The sequence below is a fragment of the Podarcis cretensis genome (assembly GCF_951804945.1).
Source record: "Podarcis cretensis genome assembly, chromosome: 3".
Taxonomy (NCBI): Eukaryota; Metazoa; Chordata; class Lepidosauria; order Squamata; family Lacertidae; genus Podarcis; species Podarcis cretensis.
Window position 1 is genome coordinate 85,556,956 of NC_137172.1, and position 23,444 is coordinate 85,580,399.

At 42.1% G+C, this 23,444-nt stretch overlaps 1 long non-coding RNA gene across 1 annotated transcript in view; it reads right to left on the reverse strand.

The window, feature by feature from the left end:
• Positions 1–2,331: 2,331 nt before the first annotated feature.
• The window catches only part of LOC307212957, a 48,094-nt gene continuing 26,981 nt past the window's right edge, over positions 2,332–23,444 (reverse strand). The window contains exon 3 of the long non-coding RNA XR_013837289.1: positions 2,332–3,107. This is a non-coding gene — a long non-coding RNA (uncharacterized lncRNA). The remainder of the gene's footprint in view (positions 3,108–23,444) is intronic.

The window sequence follows — 23,444 nt, forward strand, 5'->3', positions numbered from 1 at the left end:
TATGCTTCTCCAGCCCCAGTAACAACAGTAGCATATTCAGGCAGAAACTTTTAATGGTTGCAAAGAACAGACCAACCAGAATGGGGAAAAATGACTTGAATTCAACTATTTCAGGATTGCAGATTCAGTGATGTACCAACTAAAGGTAACAAACCTAACAAAGACTGATTGCACGCAACCTCGCAAAAGACAACTTGTACATAAATAAATATGAATGTATGAACTGCTTATATAACAATACAAGCATAAAATAGCAAATCACGCACATATTGAAAGACTCTAAGGGTGTCTTTCTATGAAACAGCAGAGCATGGAGGCATAAATATATGAATACCAAGTAACAGATGTAATAGTGGGATTTAATGGATCTTTTCAAAAGGTTTTCATATAGTTTATTTACTCAGATATATCATCTCCTTAGTAATTTGGCATTTCAACTAACTGGACTTTGAGGCTCAGCTAAGCTAGTACTACCTTGATTAATGAAATAGTTTGTCTAAGCAAATAAACTTATGACAGTCATTTTAACTTTAGTGTAGTACCAAAAGGAATGATTTATGATTTTCTTCTCTTGGCAACTTATGAAAAATAAAACAGATGCATAGCGGTACGATAATAAAGCCCTTGCACTTTGCACAACATAGTTTGATGCTAACAAAAAGCAATTTAATTTTTTCCATAAATACTGTACGATATCTTGGCTTTATGGTTTTAAAAATGTTCTCATGAAGCAAAACCTCATGTTGGTTGTCATGTCTGATGCTGTTCCAAATTCTACAAGGCCTAATTTAAATGAGACACCAGGCATTTTAAAGAAAAAAGTTAACATGCAGCATTTCATAAAGACTTCACAATGAAACTGAGACACCAGCTACACCAAGGACAGACCGCCCCCAAACAAAGCTCAACAACTTTGAAGAAGCCTCCGCAAAAAACTCAACAACTCTGGTCAATTCAATGGGTAGATCCCTGCCAATTTATTTATAGTAGGAGTAGATCGCAGTCTCTTGGAAGCTGGACGTGCCTGCTCTAGATGTTGCTGGACTACATCTGCCAAACCACTGCCCATGTCAGCTAGGGCTGATGGAGTGCAAATACATTTGAAGGGCAACTCCCCTGGCTGTCCCTGTGCTACATCAACCTGCCTATTCCATATGCCCAGATGATATTTGGAGGACCTCCTCTTGACCCCGCCCACCTCACACATGTTCAGAGGTTAAGTGTGGGGCAGAGGTAGTTATGGGGTAGCGTGACTGGTGCGGTTGCCATGCCGCAGCGGTCAGCAAAACAATGATGTAGAACGGAGCACAAGAGGTGAGGGGGGTGCCAAAATTCAGCATCACACAGTGCACGGGTGACATTTGAGAGCCCCAAGTCCACAACTGCTTGTGGCTACTGGCGGGGCTGCTTCTAGCTAGTGGGGACTTGTCTTTGGAACGACTGGAGTTGAGTGTCATTGTTTCTCCTGCATGAACTGAAAAGGTCCTTCGTTTTAACCAACCAACCAACTGAGCTTGCCCAAGATTAAAACCTCATTGAAACTGGTTTTGTTTTGCTGGTGCAATTTTATGTTGTTGGCTTTTGTTTTTCTTCTTTTCTGCTATTTGTAGTTCATTACCTGGTTTTATTCCCATGGGGCATGGGTGGTGCCGTGGTCTAAACCACTGAGCCTAGGGCTTGCCAATCAGAAGGTTGGCGGTTCAAATCCCCGTGACGGGATGAGCTCCCGTTGCTCGGTCCCTGCTCCTGCCAACCTAGCAGTTCGAAAGCATGTCAAAGTGCAAGTAGATAAATAGGTACTGATCCGGCAGGAAGGTAAATGGCGTTTCCGTGTGCTGCTCTGGTTCACCAGAAAGTGGCTTAGTCCTGCTGGCCACATGACCCAGAAGCTGTACGCCAGCTCCCTCGGCCAATAAAGCGAGATGAGCGCCGCAACCCCAGAGTCATTTGTGACTGGACCTAATGGTCAGGGGGCGCTTTGCCTTTACCTTTACTTGGTTTGTTTGTTTGTTTGTTTGTTTGTTTATAAATAAATAATATACCTTGTTAACTACATTGGGAGTGGAAATGCCAGAAATAACTATGCATGAAGCATTGACATTCAAGCATGGGGACTGCCTGGGCTCACTTATGTCCCTGCTGTTTCCTGCCCTACCCCCACTTTCTCTCAAGGAAGTGCCCCCTTCCTGTTATGCTGCCTTGCAAATGTGCAAAGATGGTACAGAATATAAATAATGTGCACTTAATGAACCATGGAATGCAGAAGAGTCTTGTGTCTCGATGCTGTTGCATTTGATTTTACTTAGTTGACATTCATTTAATAGATGTACTTTGCTGTACTCTTCCAGTTTTCAAAGCAGGAAATCTATACAATTATACTTAATAGTACATACACACATATAATGGGTCATTGTGCCCTTTCTTCCCAAGAAAACACACTGTCCAGAAACTTAAATAGTCCCCACTTTCTAGGCGCACAAACCCTCTTCATATTGAGTTCAGAAATAAGATGAATGGAGAAATAGTCCAGAATTGGAAAATAGCTCTGCTTATTTCTGTGCATACCCAAATTTTGGGTATCCCCTTCCATTTCACAGAGCCCCTGCCTTGCAACAGCCCCAGCTTCCACCTCACCCATCCCAAAACATCAGTACGCAGATGTCATGCAGCTCTATTTCTCCATAGCATCAGAAAAAGCTATGCAAGCCACAGACCAGTGCCTGAAAACAGGCCCATACAGCTGGGAACCTGAGAAGAGATGGCTTCTGAAGAAAAGAAGTATGAAGATCCATCATCACTGCATCTGCTTCTGCTGTTGGTATCTTCTATGTGTCACAACTGTCACGGCAAAAAAAGAAATATGCAGCAGGTGAGAGAGGGGTTGTTTTCTTTGCTTAATGCTCCTCCATTACCGTAAATGCTGTATACTACATTTTCTACACATGAGTAGGCACAAGTGTCAGCTTATCCATGCTGGCGATTTCCCCCCCTCATTCTTCCTTCTCTGAACGTTCAATGCAGATTCTCAGTCTACAGACATAGCTTTATGCCCTTTACAAAGTACAGCTGCATTCATAAATGCTTCTCACATTTGATGGTAGTTCTAACTGCAAAAGAAAGAAAGAACAAAGTCTGAGCAGGTAAAAGGGAGATCAATTTTCATAAGATAATTAAGAGAGTCAGATTACACAGGGGGTAGTATTTTCTTTCAACAGCTAGAACAGAAACCGGGAATCATTCTCTCTGTTTTAATTAAAATGTAAAATTAAGCATTTCCCCACTGCTAAACAATTCTGAGAATGAAGCAAAGATGACAGACAAATAGAGAGAGCTTGCTAAGTCGAAGCTTGGGCTGTAAACCATGAAGACACCTAACAGACTGAATGTAGTAAAATGTTTTTGAACCTAAATTGGTAGTTTGCAAAGCTCTGATTTCAAGACACATAGAGAGACTGAGTGTAAAAATCACCGTTTTCAACATGAATAAAGCAAAACCTTCATGGTGTTTATTATTTCGAGAGGCTAATTCAATAATTAATTAATAGATGTTCATAGATGACAACATTCCTTCAGCAACAGCCTCTTAAGATCAGTGGTTCTCTTTGAAAAGACTCTGATTACCCAGCATAGTTTCAAGTGAAATATCATTTGACCTAATATTTCAGGCATCATCAAGGCCACTTATAGAATAGTACTATATAGAACAGTATTATAAGTATGAGCCTTGATCATATAGAGCAGTGGCTCCCAATTAGCTAAGTACTGCAGACCCCCTGTTATTGAAAAGCCAAGCCATGCCCCCCTACTTTTGATATATATATATCAAAAGTGGGGTCCACACACCACCAACTTGAAACCACTGATATAGAGTATCTTTCATATTTCCTTTCTTCACAGCCTGGCTTTGGACAGTGGACAGAGGAGTCTTAGTTCATGACCTTTGATGTCTACTGAGTACTCCAACACTGTGGAATTTGTGTCACATATCTTCTACTTGGGTGTCAACTGGAAGAAATAACCTCCCCCCCAAGGAGCACAAGGAGCTGAAAATACAGCTGCTATTCTTCATTAAACCCTTCATTATCTCCCCTGTTTACACAAAAGCTTAAAGCTGTTCTGTTTTTGGTAGGGTACAATGTTTAGTGAGACAACTTCCTGCCATAGGAATCTCTCCCCATCCCAGCACCATTTGAATTGGTACATCCCAGACAGTAGTTGGTTTTTTACTGCCTCATCAGCTTATTGTGACATCTTTTCCAAGACACCCACTAGTCCAGCCTCAGAGATCAAAAGGAATGGTCACCTCATGGTCTCATATTAAAAAACCAAGATAGATTTAGTGATGCCTTTTTAAAATATCTGTCAGGGAATTATTCATCTCTTTTTACAGCATGCAGAGAATAACCTAATTAGTCAACAAACTAAGTTGAATTCTTTGGCAAATATCTCCATTGACTCAGCTAAATAAACAGAATGTGTCTGAATTATGGTACCAGTGGCCATTACTTTATAAACCACTGACACCAATAAAAATAATTCATCTTTTTTGTTTTATTGTTGGCAGGCAGGAATTGAAAATATGTGTGTGTGTACACACACACACACAAACACAAACGCTAGAAAGCCTGAAGATGAAATTCAAGCAAAAAACCAAAATACTGACTCAAAGAATGAGTATAGGGAGTCAGTTGAGAATAAAACACAAGAAAGATAGTTGCCACAATCAATAGGTATCTACACAACCATTAAAATCAGGAAAGAAGCATAGAAATTCTTAAGAAACGTTCTCAGAATGTGGAAGCTAACATTAAAAAAGGTCAGTCTGACACCAGACCATACCAAGAATACTAAGCGCATAGAAACCTGAAATGAATATATGATTCTTCAAGGCCTTAATTAGTTGAGAGAGGCAGAGAGAGAGAGAGAATTGGGCATCGACATTGCTATCTGTGAGGAGGAAGAAAGAGAACTGGCACCTGTGAAAAAGAAATCAGGTGGGTGTGGCAAATCAGGCAGCATCTGACATATTTATATTACATACTTGTAAGCTTCCAACCTGTTTATGAGAAACGAAAAGACCATTTGGAAGAGTCTATCAGGTGCAGCTGACTGATTAAAATACAAATGAGGAGGTAAAAAGATTTTTGTGTGTGTACCTAATCCATCATGCTGACAATACCACAACCTCCAACTCTTATCCAATTAGCACATAAAAGCACAGACGATTCTGACTGATTGAGGCTTACTACAGCTCTGAATTGTGGTGATAGGTGCTCATGTTGAACTCTTCCTTCCTTAATCACAAATGCATTTTTATCATGGTAGACTTCCTGGGTTTAGGGTTTTGAACAAAAGCTATATGGGGGGGGTACGGAAATGATAACAGAGTCCATTGCAAACGTACAAGTTCCATTTAAGTCCTGAACCCTCTAAATTGTCATATAAGTAGAAACTATAATCATCACCATGCACTTCTTAGGATTAAAAGACATCAACCTGTTGTCTTATATTGATACAGTGGTACCTCGGGTTAAGTACTTAATTCGTTCCAGACCTTAATTCGTTCTTAACCTGAAACTGTTCTTAACCTGCAGCACCACTTTAGCTAATGGGGCCTCCTGCTGCCGCCGCACCGCCGGAGCACGATTTCTGTTCTCATCCTGAAGCAAAGTTCTTAACCCGAGGTACTATTTCTGGGTTAGTGGAGTCTGTAACCTGAATTGTATGTAACCCGAGGTACAGTGATATTATTAATTGCCTGCATGGAACAGATACATTTTCAGCAGGATGTTTGAAACAGTTGAAACAGAAGGTACCTGCTGAATCTATACTGGCAGAGTATTCCACAAGACTGGGCTGGTGATACTGAAAGTTTTATTCCATGTTATGATGATAGGAAGGTCTACAGTTACCACTGTAGTTGTTGAGCTTTTTTTTTTCTTTTTCTTTCCCAAATGGACTGCCATCGGGGCGAACGAAGGCGTCGTGACACCCGGGATGGCACATGCACTGTACCTAGTGGTCTGCTGGCGGCGGCGCTCGTGCCAGGATCCTCTGCTCATGGCTGCAGCCATGAACGGAGGATCTTCCGTTTGCAGCTGTAGAGGCAACGGAGGGATCCCACCGCTGTCTGTACGGCACTCAAGCGGCGCCAGCGGCAAACCACTACGTAGAGCTCATGTGCAGCAGTATTACGTACAGTGCATGTGTGCGACACTGCACATGTGCTGTACATAGCGGTTTGCCACCAGCGCTGGGATCCTCTGCTCGCGACTGCAGACGTGAACAGAGGATCCTCCACATGCAGCTGCAGCGGTGCGGTGGCTGCTCACACCACTGTGAGCCCCCGCGGGGTGCCTTCTTGTCACACCCCCCCCCCAGAAATGGCACCCGGGGTGCACCGCCTCTTCCCCCAGTTGCGACGCCACTGACTGGCATATGTCCAGACATTTTAGAGATTTCCACCAGGACACTGTTTTTGATGGCCGATTCCCGGCTATGCCCAGGCAACTGTATCTTACAACAACCCTGTAAGGCCAGCTATTATTAATAAGATAAGGACGACAGTAACCATTTGCTTGAGATAACTCATCAACTCTGAGTTTAATGCGGACCTCCTTAATAATCTATTTAATAGTTTTGTGGAACTGCCTGTGGAACTGGGGAGTGGGCTATTTTTGATTGAAAGCACCTTCATTCCAAACCAGTTGGGAAAAGAGTAGTCTTCAGGCAACCTCCTTTTGATATATATCATGTAAGTAAAATACTAAGGCATCAAGCTTGAGCAAGCATGTTATTCGCAGGGTGAATGCCGCAACACTGCCTATTCCTTATCTAGACATGTTAAATGCATGGCACTATTGAGAAACTGCTACATTCTAATTGGATGACAGGAAGAGACTGCCAAGGTCTAATTGGGGAGGGGAGATAACTGTCAGTAATGACATTTCCAGATGATTACAAAGCTCAGGGACTTAATCCTAAGTGTAGCTGTGCCAGAGTTTGAGTCATGTAATCATATTAACCAGTCAAGAGTCTCTCTCCCCCCCCCCTCTCCTATTATTTAATTTTCCAGTCAAACTCTCTGTGGTAATAAATTCCAAGAACAGTGTCAATACTCTACAAGATGATAGAAGGCCATGTCGATACAGCTGCCCGCGTAATATAGCTGTCAGTTATGAAAATGGCCGAGAGTGTACTCTGCCTGTATTGTTAGTTATGGATCTGCAATTTTAAAACTTTGTGCTGCTCCCTGTGCAAGTCAAATTTGTTGGTTTTGAGAAGCTGTACAGAGCAGCTCTGGGGTGGTTGGGCAGCAGGAAAGCAGCAGCAACAAGATGTTTCCTGTTACTGCAGCCCAGAAAAGAATCCAAAATGGTGGCAGAGTCAACGCTATCATTAGGGAGAAGATGCTGCCTCAGCTGGTAGGTGCTGGGGTGTGTATTGGGGGCAGCAGTGGCAGGACCCCTGAGATTGCTCCTGAACTCCACCCCTGCCCCAAATTCCAGTGCTGTGTGCCCTGCAGCAGCCTGCCCTAAGTTTGTTGCTGCCCTCAGGTGCAATTGTGAATGTTGCTGTACCACTACTGCTGAAGCAAAATTCAACTCTTGTGTGGTGGACTCGTCTGTGTGGAATGACGAGGCAGCATCGATGTGTCAGGATGAAGCTGATTATCAAGACCCTGTGTCACTCTGTTTACGTTTATTGTGAAGGAGAGGGCTTTTACATACCATTGACTATAGTAACCTCCTGGAACGCTCTGTGGATTGGGAGCATTACAGTGTTTCCTTTCTTAACTGCAGAACCTGCTTCTACTCGGTGCCTTGCTGTGGGGTTCCACAGGGTTCCATTTTGTCTCCAGTGCTTTTTACATATATATGAAGCCATTGGGAGCTGTGAAGTGGGGGTGTGGAGTATGGGGTCATCAAAAGTTGTTGGACTACAACTGCTATCATTCCTAGTTACAGGTAGGTAGCCATGTTGGTCTGCCGTGGTTGAAACAAAATAAAAAAAAATTCCTTCCAGTAGCACCTTAGAGACCAACTAAGTTTGTTATTGGTATGAGCTTGCATGCACACGGAAGCTCATACCAATAACAAACTTAGTTGGTCTCTAAGGTGCTACTGGAAGGAATTTTTTTATTTTGCTATCCCTGACCACTAGCTGGCTAGGACAGATAGGAATAAACGCCCCTGATTTAGATCTTTCCCTGATAATAACATGAATAAGCTATTTTTTGAACTAAAGCTTTCAACTACATTTCAGAATACCCTTCTGCCTCACTGTGTCAATCTTTGGCATGTAGACTTCCCTCTGAGGGTGGAAAAAATGGCAGTTTTAAAAAATGATAATATTAGTAATTATAATTAAACAGATTATTGTGAATGTCTGAGATGTTTTCCATTGCAATTGACAGATGGAAAAATGCACTACACTTTGGAATGGATCCAGAATACAGGCCTCGAAACAGCTAGGTTGGCAAAAAGAAGAATTTTGGTGGTGGTTTTTTATATTAAAAAGTCATTATAAGTTTATAAGAGAGAATGTTTTAACAGAGATATTCCTGAGGTCCACTGTAAGCCTCAAACTTCCATTAAAAGGAAAAAGCAGCAACTTTCAATGAAAAACCCAGCCTGAGTGGGGAAAAACCCTGCTAGTTTAAGATCAGAATTAAGGCTATCTCATTTTGGCTCAAACTCCACAAAGCCAGGAAATTGGCAGCTAAGGCCGATGCCTTAACAGAAGTGCCCTGTGACCAGCAATTATATTGTGCAATGTCAGAAACTGAGCTCGCTTACATCTTACCCTCCATGTAGTCACACCTTTTTCTCATTCTCTGGCAATACAGTAAGGCTCAGATGGATCATAAGGCAATAGAGTGCATTTGAAACATATGACATGCCTGTATAAAATTTGCAAAGGCAATATGTATAGATCTTCAGCACTTTAAAAAAAAAAAATGTTGCACATGTGGCAATGTTATTGACATTTATTGCCTTTGTAGACCTCATCAAATAGATCATGTGTGCTGCGTTTCAAGTTATGAGCTCAACAGGGCTTATTTTTAAACAGAAATAGACTTTTGAGGCTTATAATGTTGGTGGAAGCTTTCCCCATCCCCACCATGCACTTGTTTTAACTAAGGGTATGGTTTGAGTATTATAACTCTAGGTGTTACAGCATAATGCTTAGAAAAATGTTACATTCTCTAGTGTGTAGATCTAAACCTGCTAGGATAAAATGCATCATTTGTAGAGTAAAACAAAAGGCCCACTGGCATGGCCTTAAGCTAAGGTGACATGTAATGAGGGTTTACTGAAAAAAGAATACCTCTGAATTAGCTGGGGTGGAATCTACAAACATATTAAAAAATGCTGTGAAAATGCTTTTTAAAAAGTTTTTAAAAATACACCAAATTTGGCATAGCTCACTGTCGCCATCTAGTGTCACATTTGTATATTGCACTTTACAACACATTTAAAACGTTTCATTTGTAGCTGTATAGCTGATTTACTTCCTAGTATGAGTGAATAGTAGGGACGCGGGTGGCGCTGTGGGTTAAACCACAGAGCCTAGGACTTGCCGATCAGAAGGTCGCGGTTCGAATCCCCGCGACGGGGTGAGCTCCCATTGCTTGGTCCCTGCTCCTGCCAACCTAGCAGTTCGAAAGCACATCAAAGTGCAAGTAGATAAATAGGTACTGCTCCGGCAGGAAGGTAAACGGCGTTTCCGTGCGCTGTTCTGGTCCGCCAGAAGTGGCTTAGTCATGCTGGCCACATGACCCGGAAGCTGTACACCGGTTCCCTCAGCCAGTAAAGTTAGATGAGCACCGCAGCCCCAGAGTCATCCACAACTGGACCTAATGGTCAGGGGTGCCTTTACTTTTATGAGTGAATAGTGTATCAGAAGTTATTTTCAAAAAGAGGTAGTTTGCATCTAGGTTTACACAGGCAGTGGAGCAAGGTGGTGGAATAATGAGGGGCTATTAGAGGACCGTGCTACTCTAGATAACAGCCCGGCGGAGGGGGGGGCGCACAATTTTTGAATGCGTTCCCATGCAAATAAGGAACAAGTCCATCAGAGACAAAGGTTCTAGCCCATCCCTGTTGTTGTTTTATTTCCAATAGCTTTTTAACATATAGGACTGTTCTTTAAAAAATGCCCCACTAAACTGCAGGTCCAGCATTTATCCAGTACACCCAGACCTCAGGTTGTCCAGAAATTAAATCTCTTTCCCTAATCAAGAAGCTGCTTACTGTGGAAAGGGGCACTAAGTTCTGGGGGTTGTTTTGTTGACAGAGAAAGGAGTGTGTTATGTGGGAAATGTATGCACTTCATACCTCAGAGTGTTAGGACAAATGTCGGTTTCTGGTGACATTAATTCTGATACTGAGAATGTTTTCTTTGTACTTGAGGCTTCCTCCTCCAGAATACGCTACTCTTCAAATAGAATCATGACTCTGTCAAGGTCTGGTATTTGCTCCCAGTGTGCAGATGTTACTGCAGGCTAGAATGCATAAGTCAGTGCTGAGAGTTAAGGATCAGTCAGAGATATCAGATCTATTTATTTTCAAGAAACCCCAGGATATCACAACACAGGTATCAGGTACAAAAGTGTATTCCCATAAAGCAATATAAATAAACATAAAGCACTGGTCCCCTTATTAAAACAGAATGTACACTTGCTTCTTTCCTCCAGAGAGAGTTCTTCTAATATCCTCCTGAGGGAGATCTCACAGCCAGCATTCAGACAGAATGTACTAAAAGCTGTTCACAATGCACTCTTATATATATTGAACTGGAGACTAGCCCATAGAAATCTCACAACATAAGCAGATTTCATTTGGAATAATGATAACATAGGTAAAGGTAAAGGTACCCCTGCCCGTACGGGCCAGTCTTGACAGACTCTGGGGTTGTGCGCCCATCTCACTTAAGAGGCCAGGGGCCAGCGCTGTCCGGAGACACTTCCGGGTCACGTGGCCAGCGTGACATCGCTGCTCTGGGATTCTTTCTGCCATCACTGTATTTATCCTGTTTTCTGTAATATAGGTAAAGGACCCCTGACCGTTAGGTCCAGTCATGGCCGACTCTGGGGTTGCAGCGCTCATCTCGCTTTATTGGCCGAGGGAGCCAGCGTACAGCTTCCGGGTCATGTGGCCAGCATGACTAAGCCGCTTCTGGCGAACCAGAGCAGGGCACGGAAATGCTGTTTACCTTCCCGCCAGAGCGGTACCTATTTATCTACTTGCACTTTGACGTGCTTTCGAACTGCTAGGTTGGCAGGATCAGGGACCGAGCAACGGGAGCTCACCCCGTCGCGGGGATTCAAACTGGCCACCTTCTGATCATCAAGTCCTAGACTTGCACAAAAGAGCAGGTTCAAAAACAAAAGCAAAAGCTTATGTAGACAAAAGACCAGGTTGTCAAAGTAACAACAAAAAATCCCAGTGCCACTTCTGTAAAGATGATATGAGCACACTAGTTTCCAGTTTCTTCCTATCATCAATAAAAAGGCCCCGCTGGCTAAAATCTATTGTCAATTCTGTTAGAGGAATCCAGTTATAAACTTTCCCCCTTCCTTGATGTCATCTGGGCCACCCATGCGTTTATTCAATGGCTCTGCAAAATAAATAAATGAATGAAAGAGCCTCTCCTCATGAGAAGTGAGTAATTCCACAGCCACTGTACAGAGCAGAAACACACTTCCAACCCCTTGAACCTCTAATTCCCATTCATTAAATGAGTCTGTTACCATATGGATGGTTCTCCCAGCATTCATTACTACAATTTTCTAAGAAGAGAAACCATCTTCCTCTTATTAACTCCATTTTCTCAACCTCTTCTGATGGGGAGAATCTATTTCAGCAATGCTAGACTTGGGCTATTTTTCACTTATAATTGTTTCTAAATGTTAGATTAGCTAAATGTTAGATTAGCTTCCAGCAGCCCTGGAATTAATATATTAAATATATTTAAGTCTTGACATCCCAGTGGAATTATCAGTGAAGGATGGCACTGAAAAGAATGCTAGAGCCATATCTCATTTCAAGCAGGGGCTAATTGAGGCATTAACATAATGGTGCCCTGGACTGGATTCTCAGTCACGAGCCATGTGTTGTGGCTTGTCAGGTCACTATTTGTGGCTCCCTCCTTTCTACATTTGCAAGCAGAAAATAAAATGCTTATCAAGTCCTTGGGATAGGTTCTGCCAGCCTAGCAGTCTGAAAGCATACCAGTGTGAGTAGATAAATAGGTACTGCTGTGGCGGGAAGGTAAACAGCGTTTCTGTGCGCTCTGGCACTCGTCACAGTGTCCTATTGCACCAGAAGCGGTTTAATCATGCTGGCCACATAACCCGGAAAGCTGTCTGTGGACAAACATCAGCTCCCTTGGCCTGAAAAGTGAAATAAGTACCACACTCCATAGTTGACTTTGACTGGACTTAACTGTCCAGGGGTCCTTTACCTTTACCCTTGGAATAGAGGGTGTGACATGTTAAGCTTGATGGGTCACAAGTTGTGCCAGTCCCACTATAGTAGGCATAGGCAAACTCGGCCCTCCAGATGTTTTGGGACTACAACTCCCATCATCCCTAGCTAACAGGACCAGTGGTCAGGGATGATGGGAATTGTAGTCCCCAAACATCTGGAGGGCCAAGTTTGCCTATGCCTACACTATAGCTTAGCTGGTGCTGCATTATGACAATTTAATAGCATAGCAATGCAAAAACATTGTTTGACTCCTCTGAATCTGGCTTAGATCGTCACTCCTGCCATTGCTCATTTTCCATATTGCCCCTCCCCCATATTTTATTTTCAATAATTTAATAATTTAATATCCAAATTAATTACTTATTCATCCCTTCTAGAATTCCCCACCCCCACCCCAGCCCCTGCTCATTGCTCATTTTCTTCAGTCTGCAGATCCATGTCAAATGAGCTCTTTCCCAGGACACCATTTGCAGGGGCTCAGCACCCAGAAGAGAAAACAGGATCAGGTCTAATGCTGAATTGCACCCAAAGCAAAGGTGATAATGGATCAGGAAGGCAGACAGGTCATCAAAGCCTGGGAACCAGAATTCAAAGATGTCAGGATTTGGTCTCATCTCCAAGGAAAAATTCACAGAGTATGGAAGACAGCCTTTTATGAACATTCAGATAATTTTCTGATAAACAGTTCCAGCCTTTGTTCTCAGGGTGAGAAAGAAGTTGCTAATATTTGATGAGCTTCAGTGGTTTACTTTGTTTAGCGTGTATGGTATGAATGATAAATACTTTGAATAGGCTAGGTCACTGGTTTTGAAGACCTGCTATCTAGGATGAATAAATAACAGCTGTAGGGCAAAAGTCCAAAAACAGATCTGTAAAAGCAGGCTGAGAAAGTCAGAGCTCACTGTGAGTTTGATTGTTTGTTTAATTTCTATCCACCCTTCCTCCCAAAGGAGTCTGAACTGGAAAACAACAAAACAGCAAAACAATTAAATTAAACATAAAATACCAACCTATTTAAGACATTTTTTTAAAAAATAAAAATAAGTAGCCACCTTCTGCTTTGAGTTTTAAATGCCTGCTGAAACCATGTATATTCCCTCAAGCTTATGCAGGCAATTAAGACTCTATCTTTCCATAAAAGTGAGCTAATTTCTGATTTTTACATAGTTTTTATTGGAAGGGTTTTATGTAAAACAGTTGTAAATCACTTGATGTTTTTGATAAATAGCCGTATATAAACATTTTGTATAAATGAATGAATGAATGAATGAATAGCACTCCTAAAAACTTAAGTCACACACTCTTCCTTTCATAAAGTTTTCTCTCTGATATTTACGATTCGATAATCATATCAATATATAATTGCGTTCCATTGTTGTTGAGATCTGCCTTGAGTGCTAGGTAAGAAAAGGCAGGATAGCCATTTGAAGAATTAAGAAATGATAGTGATATGGCACTTGAGCCACAGAGGCCTGCGTCAAAGGCTGTACAAACTCTCGCCTCAAAAGCTGCTCACATCAAAGTGTGAGGTTACCTTCTTAGACCAGGAGGAGCCAACATCTCCTCCAGATGTTGCTGGAATACAACCCCGATCGTCCCTGGCCACTGGCCAGGTTGGCTGGGGCTGATGGGAGTTGGAGTCCAACAGCATGTGGAGGGCACTACATGTCTACCTCAGGGCCATAGAACATTGCTGTGAAAAATGTGAGCTCCTTTTTGAGCCATTTCCACTCACATCAAATTTCTTTGTGTCCTCATTTGGCCTCATAATGGAGGCACTAGCCTGAACTGCTTGATTTGAGTGTGATTTCTGCCAGTTTGGGTCTCTCCTTTGTGGTTTTCATAAAATATTATGTGTTTTCCCCATGTGAACCAGTTTTTCCCCTGCACCTTATGCAAACATGTGTTGTATTGTATACACACCTTTTTTTTTAATCTGTGTGATCTTTGGGCATTGAGCATTTGTTCTTGACAGCAATGAAATTTAAGATTCATTGTTCCTAAGTTGTATTACTTATCAATGTAAACTTTTTATTGAGTAAAAAAAGAGCCTATCAAGTTCAGCTGGAAGCAGAAATCAATTAAAACGAAATGGCATTATAGAAGCAAAAGGCAACAAAAGAAAACAAGGGAATAAGTGTGAAAGTTTTTAGCACAAAGTACTAATACATAGGGTCAGCTTGTACTTTGGAGAAGAAAAGCTTCAATTAGTTAATCAAAGGATATCAAGGAAAGGAGAAAATTAAAGGGGTGACAAGGAAGAGAGGTGGTGTTAATAAAATAGACTTATGTGAGCTGATGTAAAATTGAGTGGAGCAGTGCAAGTGAAACAAAATTGGAGAAATGAAGGAAATCAGTCTTCTTTACCATGTATGTACATGCTTTAATTTGCCCTATTCAGTGTCCTTAATTATCATAATCAATGCTCTTAAGTCCCAGTACCAAATACAGTATACGTACCCAACAAATAATCAACAGTAATCCAAATGTTTCTATCTTCCAATATACTACAAATTTTCTATTACTATCTCTGTGTGAGAAAGTGAGAGAGAGAGATCTCACTCTACAAAGTGCACATACTCAATAATTCAATGAATTTCATCATGAACCCGAAATTCTGGAGGAAACCTATTCACTGAAAAATCAAATGAAGTGAAAATTATGGGTTTCTCAGCAGGGATTTGAAGCAGCAGTAATCAAAGGTATAGTTCCTGGCAAGCTTTCTTCATGTGTCACACACACACACAATCTTTTAACAGCTTTGCTTCTCTTTTCTGAATTATCTGTGATGAAAAGTGGTATATCTGTATTCCTAAAATGTAGCCACTCAGAAGTGGACACAATAATCTGGGCTGAGAACAGTTGCGCTGTTACTACCTCCTATGTGCAGCACACAATGCTTCTCATAATGTAGCCTCAAATGGCATATCATCTGCAGCTTCCAGTATACTTTTATGAAATATACATGAGCCTGAAATCTCCCTGCCTTTCCAAATGCCTAAAGGCAAAAAGGGGAAAAAGGGGGAAAAAATCTCCCTCCTTCCAAAATGTCGTTGGATGAATTGATGGTGATTCAGAGTGATTGTCATAAAATGGTAAGACAAAATATCCAGAAACAGATGGCAGGTAAAATACTTTAGCCACTTTATTAGTACTGTATGTCCTCAGTGTTTTGTAACAGAAAGAAATACATGAAGCTCAACTGCCTATAGCAAGGTAAGCTTGTCCAGGTTATTGTAACCTTTTCACAGGTTGTCTCAATGTTATAGGATGAGACTATGTCAACCACTAAGTTTAAAAGTGTCGTTGATCATTATCTGATGCCTCAGCTGCATATTACCTTGGACTACAATAAAAAAGTAGGATTTATGTAATTTACATAGATCAGTATACTGGGCACTGAAAGCAGTCCAAAATGAAAATGTCCACATATTTATGGAACATGGAAGATTATGACATTTAAAGTCACTTCCATGTGACATTTTAAAGGATCATTTGTCCTGGTTTGTTTATGGGGATATCAGATGACATCAACTCTTTATTGAGCATTATTCTCATTCATTTGCAGGATAGACAATGCTGCAGGATAGACAATGTTGCATTACATAAATGTTAATCAACACTGTCCAGTGTATTTTGCTGTTGCTTTCCGTATAGCAAGAAATTCCAATTTGGCGGGGAATTTGCTGATTTAGACTTGCGAATGAATTTCTTTCCAGAAATGATAGCCATCAGCTCTTGCAACTAAAATCACTTAATATTTGTCTTCCTATGTAACCTGCACAACTCCCAGTACAAAAGTGTTACAGCTGCAAACAGTAGACAGTTGCAGTGTAAGTAAGTATAATGTCTGCTTGCAGATCAGCTTGGAACATGCAGGGAATGAAAAACTGCCCATTTAGACTTTTGGAAAAGATGTTGATCGATGAAATTGATCCTTGTTTTGAGTGATTGTCCCACCCAGGGAGATACTTTGAATTAAAACTGGCGCAAGAGGTTCAGATGAAAACCCTATATGTTGTGAAACATATACTTTCCCAAGCATTAAACTTTCTGGCATACTTTTTTTCTGTACTGCTGATAAACTAACATTAGTTCATCTAGGGCATTGTTCCAAAAGGAGAAAACCACTCCCCATGTCTACATGCAGTTTGTATTACCCAGGTGCAAATGAATAAGCCCTAGCCATGATTTCTGTATTTCTGCCCCTTTTCTTTAAAGATACTGATTGCACACTTGAGGTTTCTGCTGAACATGATGACAGTTGTCCCATGGTTGGAGAATCTGTGTGATTGTGTTAAAATGTTTGTTTTTAAGAAGTGTGTTGAGAATGTATGTCAGGCTGGCTTTTGGTTACTTAGGCTGCAATCCAATATCTATTCCCCTGCGAGAAAGCCCCATTGAACTCCACAGAATTTATCTCTGAGTAGAAGTGGGTAGAAGTGCACTCTCGGTGGATCTCAGATAAGGGTCATTTGAAGGGCAACAATTCCTCTCTTTTCATTGTTATTGAAATTTAATCTACGTTGATAAAGGCGTGACTGGAGATTTCTGTAGGGCTGCGCCAAGATATTTTGTTGCTTGCAGCAAACGACAAAGTGTCACCAACATCCCTTCATTTCACCTCCAGAAGACAACCAGATGGGAAGTGCAATCTTTTTTTAAAAAAAACAAAAACAAAAACAAAAACTGGTGATGGGACAGTGTCGTTCAATACACCTGAAGGCAGTAGGCTAGCTTAGGAGGTGTGGCGTATTGTCTTCTTTATGCAGTTCCAGATTTCCCTGCCATGTAAAAAACTTCATCCTTATTATCTTTTGAAGAATAATTTATCTTATGTAGAAAAATGGAAGGGACATCTGCAGACTGATGCAAAAAGGCATGGAACAAAATATGGCTGTAAACTTCTCACATCTTCATCCTTGAATATTAGAGCACTTACTTTAAAATTAGAATCAAGGTGTTGTCTAACATCCAATCAAATTTCACTTATCAGCAAGCCATTCATGAAGCTAGAAAATATGTGGCAAAACAGGCACATATATGCAGTGCTGGTAGGCTGTCCAAAGATACAGAAGTAAATTTGGCTAGTTTTTGCTTTGGGTTGAACTGTAAACTGTAATGTATTGCTTATTTATTATGTATACTTTGGAGTTGGTTGATGTGCTTGCAAGTACCCTGAAATTTCCTCCTCTTCAGCAAGGAAATGGTTTGTCTGCACTGATATTACTTCTACTTGGATGATGGACTCAAGGGCATCCTGATCAAATTTGCAGATGACACCAAACTGGGAGGGGTGGCTAACACCCCAGAGGACAGGATCACACTTCAAAACGACCCTAACAGATTAGAGAACTGGGCCAAAACAAACAAGATGAATTTTAACAGGGAGAAATGTAAAGTATTGCACTTGGGCAAAAAAAATGAGAGGCACAAATACAAGATGGGTGACACCTGGCTTGAGAGCAGTACATGTGAAAAGGATCTAGGAGTCTTGGTTGACCACAAACTTGACATGAGCCAACAGTGTGACGCGGCAGCTAAAAAAGCCAATGCAATTCTGGGCTGCATCAATAGGAGTATAGCATCTAGATCAAGGGAAGTAATAGTGCCACTGTATTCTGCTCTGGTCAGACCTCACCTAGAGTACTGTGTCCAGTTCTGGGCACCACAGTTCAAGAAGTACACTGACAAACTGGAACGTGTCCAGAGGAAGGCAACCAAAATGGTCAAAGGCCTGGAAACGATGCCTTATGAGGAACGGCTAAGGGAGCTGGGCATGTTTAGTCTGGAGAAGAGGAGGTTAAGGGGTGATATGATAGCCATGTTCATATATATAAAAGGATGTCACATAGAGGAGGGAGAAAGGTTGTTTTCTGCTGCTCCAGAGAAGCGGACACGGAGCAATGGTTCCAAACTACAAGAAAGAAGATTCCACCTAATCATTAGGAAGAACTTCCTGACAGTAAGAGCTGTTCGACAGTGGAATTTGCTGCCAAGGAGTGTGGTGGAGTCTCCTTCTTTGGAGGTCTTTAAGCAGAGGCTTGACAACCATATGTCAGGAGTGCTCTGATGGTGTTTTCTGCTTGGCAGGGGGTTGGACTCGATGGCCCTTGTGGTCTCTTCCAACTCTATGATTCTATGATTCTATGATTCCAGTGCTCCACGGATGAGCAGAAACAAAGTGCATTTATATTTCAGCATGGCCATGTCAGGTTTGATAAAAGAAAGTGGAAGAGCTTATTCCAGTGATGGACAAACTTGGCCCTCCATGTGTTTGGGGACTACAGTTTCTATCATCCCTGACCACTGGTCCTGTTAGCTAGGGATGATGGGAGTTGTAGTCCCAAAACAGCTGGAGGGCCAAATTTGGCCATCACTGGGTTATTTCAAAAGTGCTGTGAGGAAGTCTTTGATCAGGTTTGCTGCGTGGCACAATTGTCATTGACCTGTTGCATGTAACTAGTGCATGTCGACTTCATTCACTGATTGGTTCTTAGTCCCTATACAGTTGAGTCATAACTCAAAGGCATATCAGATGATACACAGTTAGTTACCTAAGCTGCACTTTGATTAGTTTAATCAGTAGATAGCAACCACGTACTCAGGATATAGGATATGGGAGATACGCACCCATCCACACCAGTGTGGTGTATTGGTTAGTGTGCTGGACTAGGACCTGGAAGACCATGGTTGAAATCTCACTCAGCCATGAAGCTGACTAGGTGATTTTGGGCCAATCACTCACTCTCAGACTAACTTAACTCACAGGGTCGTAGTTGTGAGGATAAAATGGGGAGAAGGAGATGTATGTACATCACCTTGAGTTTTTCAGAGAAAAGGTGGGATAGAAATGTAGTCATAAATGTAAATCAATCACACACACACAACTTGTACTCTTTTTTTAAAAAAATGTTTTTATTAAAGGATTTTCCTAGTTAACAAGGGCACATACCACATCTCTGTTTTCAATTCATAGAGTCCTTTCTGCAGTTCAGTTACATTTGGTGTGAGACATTGCTATGAGGTTGCGGGGTGGGGGGGAATCAGGGAGACAGATGGGGGAGAAAGAAGGTGGTTAATGATCTTTCATCCTTTTGATTTTAGTATACATGCAGAGTTTTCGTGCCAGAATTGTGAGGACAGGTTCTTCATTTGTCTTTCTGTTTGTTTTCGTTGGCACGCAACTTGTGCTGTCAGTAAAGGTAAAGGTAAAGGTACCCCTGCCCGTACGGGCCAGTCTTGCCAGACTCTAGGGTTTTGCGCTCATCTCACTCTATAGGCCGGGAGCCAGCGCTGTCCACAGACACTTCCGGGTCACGTGGCCAGCGTGACAAGCTGCATCTGGCGAGCCAGCGCAGCACATGGAATGCCGTTTACCTTCCCGCTGGTAAGCGGTCCCTATTTATCTACTTGCACCCAGGGGTGCTTTTGAACTGCTAGGTTGGCAGGCGCTGGGACCGAACAACGGGAGTGCACCCCGCCGCGCAGGGATTCGAACCACCGACCATGCGATCGGCAAGTCCTAGGTACTGAGGTTTTACCCACAGCGCCATCCGCATCCCTTGTGCTGCCAGTACTACATTACAATTTACTGCCCCAAATAGGTGCTCAAGGAGGGCAAACATTAAATCAGACACAGCTATGCTTCTGTCTTCCTTGCACACAATGAAAGGAGGAAAAACCCTTTAGTTTGGCTTTTCCTTTTGAGTTCCTATCCGGACTAGGAGGTAGTTTCTTTTGGGGTTTGTAAAACATCCTTGCTCAGTGCCATCTAGTGGTTTCATGCTTACAGAGGTAAAAGCACAGAAACTGTAGCAACGAGAAGCACTAACAAGCAAAGCTGACACAGCTCAAGTTGAAACTGGAAACACATCTGTTCAATCTTCAGTAAACATAAGTAAATAGTAAGAGTAATCTGGCTCTTGCACAATGAGTTTTGAACTTTCTTACCATTTCTAGATTTCTAAACTGATGAAAAATATGATGCATACAGTAGGCTTAAATATTATGTAAGGATCCTAAGTTGTGAGGCATAGCCCATTAAGTGTTCATGGGAAAAGTACAGTATTTGGCTAAATAAAAGCAATAGATTACAACTAGCTATGATCTGGTAAGGGGAAAATATTTAGCAGCTATCCAGAGCTAGTATATAGTCTAGCTCTGGGGCAATCTTGCAAAGTAAAATATAAAATTCAAACCACTTTGATTATATCATATTTAAAATTGGATTTACCCACTTGGATGTGGTCAAGGAGAACATGTCTTTTTGTCAAAATGATCCCATATTTAAAGGATTATGTTTAGCATCTGTTGGGGTTTGGAGGGGGTATTCATTTCAGCAGTGTGTTAAGAGTGTCTGATGAACAGCTTTAATGATGATACCTAACCTCATCCATGAATGCACTATGTGTTCTCAGGATTGTCACTTTGCAGCTGTATTAGGGTCTCTTTGCCTCTGCATTTCCCTGCAGCACTGGTTAAATTATGGTTAGAGCTCTGCTTTTTCTTTTTTTTTTTTAGTTAAGTGCACTGATTACTTTAAGCTGGCGATACAAAAAACAATTGAATCATGATATTGCAGTTAGTGAACCTAGAGCATTTCCAGGAATATAACTTCTAAGATGTGGCCCTGTTATATATGAATGAATGGATATGGTCACAGTGGGTATACCACATTAAGTCATACGTAAAGGTAAAGGGACCCGTGACGATTAGTTCCAGTCGTGACCGACTCTGGGGTTGCGGCGCTCATCTCGCTTTATTGGCCGAGGGAGCCGGCATACAGCTTTCAGGTCATGTGGCCAGCATGACTAAGCTGCTTCTGGTGAACCCGAGCAGCGCACGGAAACACCATTTACCTTCCTGCCAGAGTGGTACCTATTTATCTACTTGCAATTTGACATGCTTTCAAACTGCTAGGTTGGGAGGAGCAGCGACCGAGCAATGGGAGCTCACCCCGTCGTGGGGATTCGAACCGCCAGCCTTCTGATCGGCAAGCCCTAGGCTCTGTGGTTTAACCCACAGTGCCACCCGCGTCCCTCAATAAGTCATAGCCCTCCCTAAATATCATGGGCTTGGTAGTTTGCTGTGGTTGCTAGGAATTGTATCATAGTGGGGCTATCTAATAACTCGGCACCCATAACAAACTGCAGTTCCCAGGGTTCTTTGGAAGACTGTCAATGCTGTACAAGCAGTGGAGGTTCACATCTTAGGACTACTTCATCATATGAAGTTTAAAGCTGGGGGTGGGGATAAAAGTTTTCCCCAAAATAATAAAAGCACACGATTTCTGATCCTTGCATGCTCCCTAGCAGTACATTTGAAGTGCTTCAGACATTTATGCCTATCTCCCATTCTCTGGCCAATCACTTCTTTCCACTGCTCAGCCATTCCCAAGGCAAAACTATTGCTATGGCCTGGAGTCCTTCCCACCCATCTCCAGGAAGAAAAACACATCCATGTAGCAACGGTTAGGGCAATCCTATTTACTTCTGCTGTTTTTAAAACCTTAATTTGCATCCATATAGGCAATCCAACCTATGAGAGCACAGGAGCTATCAAGCAGCCACCTAAACCTGCTCCCCAAATGCCTGAGCTTTTGACCCCAACACCCTGGCAATTTGGCAAGCCAATTGCAATCATTCTTCCATTCTGAGCATGCTCATAAATATTTCTTTGCAGAGCAGCCTACTAAGTTGGACTGCAACTCCCATCATCCCTGATCATTGGCTGGGGCTAAAGAGAGCTGAATATTTGGAGGTTTGGGGAGGCGGCTTAGAGGATGATGAAAGTTCTGGGTAGTCTGTAATTCTAGGTTGCTAGTTATTTTGCCCTGCTCCCCCAGCTCATACTACTTTTTCTTCTTCTAATTCAGAGTACAGTAGCTTGAACTTAATTCCTCCCCTTTTTCCTACTCTTCCAGCGAATGACTGGTACTAAGTGTTCTGCCACAATTGTTGCTTTTCTCTCTGCTGCCCACAGAAGACTTCGCTGTTTTTCAAAGGGATTTCTCAGCATAAAATATCATTAACTGCTGGGTATTTTACTTTTCTGTTATCCCTGGTATATGAAACTATGCATCTTTCCTTGAATTGGATGCCTTTAAGTTTTCACTTTTTAATCCCCGGGGGTTCTTTGTATTTGCTATATCACTCAAAAAGAGTGTGCTGCTGGTGGTGGAGAGAATATTATTTTTTCACAGATTGCTCCTTGAGATTGGATTTACACATTTTAGCTATTTATAAAGCTGGCCAAGCAGGATCAGCAGCCTTAGAAGTAGCCTCCATAAAGATCTTGTTCAGGCTCAGCTTTTTGGAGACACGCATTACCTCCTAGAACAGTGGTGACCACCTAAGTTCTTGTTTTACACTGGCCGTCCTGATCCTGCAAATGTGGTTTTGATGCTATTGGGGGGGGGGGGCGCGTTATGAAAACACAAGTATCAGATGTTCTGGTATCTGACTTATCCACACACACCCCTTTAGTTGCATCAGAGTAAGGGCAGGAGCTCCTACCCTCACCTAATTTGGCTTGATGAGGTTGGCAAGTAATCAAATCTGATTGGTTATGTGTTGTCACCAAAACGCCAGATCAGACTGAGGGCAATGTTTCCCACTGCTGGTAAGGAGCGAGAACACTCCAGCCATACTTGCAACCCCCTGGTCCTTCCCCCCTAAAAAAACCAAATGGCAAGGGAGAGTTCTTTAAATTCCACTATTTGGGCTCTCTATTGAGAATTACTAATATTTTCTGATATTCATTAGGAGGTCCTAATGAAAATGTCTATTCTTTTCTGAATGCAGTTGTAGCAGACTTTGTGAGTGTGCACCCTAGGAGATGCAGACAAAGATGGGACCTGCAACAAAGTGTACTGTGCACTGTTTCAGCCAGCCATGCCCTCCTCCAGGACATAGGCGTGTGCATGAGGTTTGACGGGTGTGCCTAGGC